Below are 5,543 nucleotides of genomic sequence, written 5' to 3' on the forward strand. Positions count from 1 at the left end.
TGATGTTGTTAACCTCTGTCTTGAGAAAAAGCAGACAAGAACCTGAGTGGAACAAAGTGGCAGTAAGGGACTTCCTTGTTCAAGCCTTGCCAGTGGCTGTCTTGCAGACGTAATTATTGTTCCTCACTATGGCAATGGCAGGCTGACTTCAGTCTCTCTGCCAGTCCTCTTAACCACTGAATTGCAAGCTAAGTAGAAGGGTGAAGGTTACAAACCTGACATCCTGAATTCACAAGGGAGGTTGGCAGTAAGCTTGTACCCACACTGTGGCACATGTGCTGTTATCTTCAAGTGAAAAGAAGATGGAAAACTCTGAGGTCATTTTAGCTTGCATGCTTTCAAGGTGTAGGGGCTGAAGAAGGCGTTACAGCAACATAATCTCACGAAACAGAGACGATTGTTGTGGCAAGGTCTTGGTTACTCATGGGGAGGAGTGTACTGCTTAACTTTAGACAGCTGCTTGAGGCACCTCTGCTGTGCTGCTACAGTCTTTTGGCTGTCTGCTTATTCTGCAGAAAAGCAGTGTCTTCCACACCTTAGAGACATGTGTCTTTCTCTTGTTGAATATGTAAAAGCTTAGGGGAATTATAACTGAATTGGCTAGCAAATTTAGGAGAGTATTTGCTCTTCATAAAGGACATAGATGATAAAAATCAATCTATACTGCAGTTTCTGTGATTTGGCAAACCAGATTGGTCCAGGACCTAGCAACTTTCTCTGTCTTGAGTTCTTACTGCAAGAGGTATGGCAAGGCTTTAGAGAGGACTGCTGATGCTGTTTCCTTGGGGCCAGACACATCTTTCCACAACTTAATTTTCACCCAATGTGCCCAGGGCAAGTATGTGCACAGGGGCTGATTTCTTGTTGGCTGTGTTGTAACTGCTTTCCCTGATCCAGATGGTGTGCTCAGCGAGGGTGCCCTGTAGCAGCATCTGCAGCAACAGCAGCCCCTGACCTGGTCCTTGCCCTTCATTGCTCTAAACTAGCCCCCAATCTCCCCCTTATATTTTTTTTCTTATAAGGAAGACAGAGAGCAACTAGAGCACTGCAGTTAAAAACAATCTGGGAAAAGATCTAAAGGGTGTCAAATGTTGCTGAAATGTTTACAAGATTAGCATGGACTTGGCATGTTCTTTGACAACTGAATGGAACAGTCCATGTGACCAATGCGGCTTTACTCTGTGTTTAAGTATATAAGCTGACTTGCTCAAAGGCGTGCAGAGACTCGAGAAACCAACTTGCAATTTTCCAGCCTTTTACTATTTTTCTTATGCTGAGATGGATTCTAACAGAGAGTTAGTTAGGCTGTTTCTGACAAGACTTCTCTACCTCAGAATGACCTTGCACAGCTTTTTAAGGCTCACTGGCACCTTACCTCTGAGGAGGAAATGCTGATGATACTCCCTGCCACAGATCTAGTATTTCACATCTGGCTCTCCCCTGTCAGGTAGGGTAATGGTCCCGTTTACATGTTATAGCAGAAATCTGTGCCAGAACCTCTAACTTTTGCAAGCAAGACAGAAGCACAAGCAGAGTAGATGCAGTGTTTATCTCTTGAGAATACTGTTCTGTTTCCATGGCAGTAGACAGCTCAGTCCAGATTTGGGCAATCTTGTCTGCAAAGTAGCATGAAAAAAAATTATGAGAGAAAAACTTGACTGCAGCTGAATGGAGGCAGTCAAAATGAATCAAGCTTGCATAGTAGACCCAGTCTCAGTGCATATGAGACTGCAGACACTATGAAGAAACCCCTTTGCTTCCTGCATAGCTAAGGCATCTGATTTAAAATCTGCCTGCCTCGGTCAGGAAGGCTCTGTGGGAGATTTATGTCACTTGCAGTCTAGGAGTTTCCTTTCTGACAGGTAAACTATAGCTACTTAATGAGTGGACTAAACCATTGCAAAAAATGATTATTAAACTTTGAATAGTAGAGAACCAACAGCAGAGAATCAACTACTGTTCCAAAAGTATCTTCTATACACTGTTAGAGTGGTCAATTAAATGACTGTAACTTCAGAGATGCCTTAGAGATCACCAGTGCAAACATCTTCAGAAGATAACCTATTAAAACAGAATTCTTGCCTTCTTGGAGTATGTGTATTGTGAGCTCTTACTAAAAAATAATGAAAATAATGGAGTTTATTAGTCACAAAAAGGAGGTAAATGATAGATGAGGCAGGTCTCCAGTTAAATTCTGATGGAATGCAGAAACTAGGTGGAACAATACCAGTCATCTGGAAATCCTTGCAGTCCATTTAGTGTGTTTTCATTGATTTTGATGGCATGTGGAAGAGGGTTTGCTGACTTCCTTAAATAAATTACCATCATATATGGGTTAGGTACCAGATTGAACTAATTTTAGCAGAAGATCAGCAAAAGCTAGCGTTAAGTAAAACCATAGAACTGCTCCCAGAGAATTACAGTAAGTGGACCTATCATTTTACAAACACCGACTAGTTGTTCAATAACAGTGAATATCAATTGAGGTAGTAGATAGAGTGTGTGCTGAGCGATAGATAATATAATTTAGCAAAATAAAAATGTAGGGGTCTCTTTCCCTCCTCCCTAGGAGTCAAATTATGTCCAACTCTATTTGATGACTTCTGACTTAGAATCATAGAATGGTAGGGTTGGAAGGGACCTTTAGAGATCATCTAGTCCAACCCATTTGCAGAAGCAAGATTGCTTTAAGTTTCTTTATAAGGTTGTTTAGTAGTACCTGTACAGTGCCCCTGTAAATTGGCTGTCTCTTAATACAGTCTTTGCCAATTAAATGAAAAGGACAGATCTGTGTGTATGTTGTGGGGGTTTTTGTTGTGTTGGGTTTTTTTTTCCTGAAGAGACTGATAAAATAGATAAGGCACTTTGACAGTTTTACTTCTTTCAGGGCATGCTCTTCTGTAGCTGAAGAAAACTATTTGTTCTGCATCCTCTAAATGATTGCTGATTATTTATATTTTGGAAGTGCTTAAGACTTGCAACAAGATGAGGTCCTCATTACGCTGACACAAAGTTTTATTATTGATGTGTTGCCCAAAAACTTCAGTTGAAATGAATGAGAAAATTCATTCAGAATTCAAACAGAAAATTGCAGAATTGTTAGGAATGATGTTTCCCCAAATTTTAACAAGGCTTGGAAGCAGATGTTGTTACAGGAAGCAGAAGTAAGGGCAGTGGAGGCTCCATTGTCCCTGCTGGCTCTCTAGCTGTGCTCTAAGAGATGATAAGTGGCCTGGGCCTTTCCCTATTTTTCCATCCCTCTGCATTTTCTGATTACAAATTGAAAGATTTACCCTTTTTGAAGGATAAATGCTCATATCCAAGAGCTGTAACTAGTTCGGAGGTATTGCATTCATTTCCCTGTCACTCAGGACTCTCTATGTTTGACTAGGTCATTGCAGGGCTTCTTTCAGTCTCTGTAAGCATGGAGGACACCTCAAAGAAGCTCAGCCCAGGCATTTACATCCTACCTGAACTAAAGAGTAAATGCTTGTTGAGGAGCTCTTTATTGTTCTCACTGATCACCCAGCCTTCTTTACAAAGCCAATACCTTGCTGGCAGGTAACAGTCCCTCAGAATTTGCATCATGTGCTGGTGAGTCATGAATGAGAAAGATGCATCACTGACCTTTAACTGGAATTGAAGCAAATTTTTAGATCAAAAATTCATTCCAACTATTTCAGCATTGGGCACTAAGAATTTTAAGTATGGACAGACCCTAAGGCAATGCCTCCTTTTGTAAGTGGAATGAGATATCCTAAATCTCTTGAGAAAACATGCATCCCACAAATGTGAATCAACACTGACAAAGCCACTTGAATTGCAGCAGAAACAGATGAGTAATCCTTCTTTCCACCACCTCCCATTGCTAATACCTCCAACATTAGTAACTGGAGGGAGCCAAAGAGCTCTCCTCGGTCATGAATTACAAAGGCAGTGGCTAGGAAGAGGTTCTGGGTTCATTGGTGTTTGGGCTAAGGGCGTGTGGGACCCACTCCTGATTTCACCAAATGGTGGAATTGAAAGCAGAAGATGACAGTTTCTAAAGGATTCCCCTCTGTGACAGCAGGTACTTTGGCTCTGGGAGTTTATGAATCTGTTTGTAGGAGATGATTGATTAGAACAGCTCCACTTGCATCATATGTGTGTTCTTGTAGCATCGTGGGCAAAACAGTTCTGAGTTGGGGAATTGTCACTTTGTTTATTTTACATGTTAGGGAAGCACTGGGGTTTCTGGCCGGCTGAGGCTCTGGAGGGCTGGAGGCAGCTCACAGTGGAGCACCACAGGGCTGAAACAGTGGGGCAGACACAGCTGGAAATGGATGAGACCAGTAATAGGCAGCTCACAGTCACCTTGCTGTGGGCACTCTACAGTCCTGCTGCCCAAACCTTGCCATTTGCCCCCAGTATGCTTAGTTAATATGAATGCATTTGAAAGACTGTTTTGCCACAGAGAAAATGCTTTGAAGGTTTTACATGCCCCAGTGCTAAGGAAAACTTTGGAAAAAAAGGGAAAGGCGGACCTACATTGGGAAAGGTGCAGAAAAGAGATGAGAAAGAAGATGTCTCTGAAGAGAGCTGGGACACTGAATGGGACGGGCTTGTGTTCCTCTGTGGGGAAGAATATGAGGACACCCTGAGGAAGGAGTCCAGCTCCACCTTGGCCCCCTAAGAAGAATGGACAGATTCTGCACTGAAACTGGCAACTTAGAAAGGCCAAAGAAATGGTGTAGCTTGTGGTAACAGAAGCTTGTTTTGAGCACCTACGGGAGGACAGGAGAACCAAGAAGAAAATGAGAACATATAGGTTGGTATGCTCCTGGGTCTCAACTTGCAACAGAAAGAAACATGTGGATTTCCGAGGGAAAGTGCAACTGTTGGGCTCAGAGCTGAGACAGGAGTTGTGTGTGACATTGAGCTGCAGCTGGAATTGGCACAAGGTGGTCTGGTGGTCGAGTCACAGCCCTACAGTGATGTCACTTCAAATTTCCCAACATCGCTTTCTTTTGAAAAGAGAATCTTAAAGCCTATTTAAATGTATGCAAATGTATGTGTTAATGTGTTTTAACGGATGCATCCCTTCTCCATTACCAGGGAAGGTAATGAATGAACCATGTAGCTACAGATTGCTATTTAGACAACGCAATTAGTGTTCACCTGTTTTTATTACTGCGTCATGTGTCTTCTCAGGAGACCCCAATCTTGAGTTCTCTAGTTTTTCTTTCCTTGATAAATACAACATGCAAGGAACTTTTCTAGTTTTCATTTCTGGATGAGAAACACCAGAATTTTACAAAGGATCTGGGGTGGGGGTATGTAGCACCCATCTGTATGCAGCACCTCATAGCACTGCTTGTTTCTCTGGAACTAATAGTACACTGATTTCATGACAGCTTTCATGTTTGTGCATCTACCTTGTCCAACCTTAGTTTCACATATATGTTTCTACAGCAAGACCTTTTTTTTAACCGATTCTGTGTTATTGATCAAACTTATGTTTCAGCTGCATTAACTAAAAAGACAATTGGACTTTGGACTTTGAA

This window comes from Colius striatus, chromosome 1 (genome assembly GCF_028858725.1).
Source record: "Colius striatus isolate bColStr4 chromosome 1, bColStr4.1.hap1, whole genome shotgun sequence".
Taxonomy (NCBI): Eukaryota; Metazoa; Chordata; class Aves; order Coliiformes; family Coliidae; genus Colius; species Colius striatus.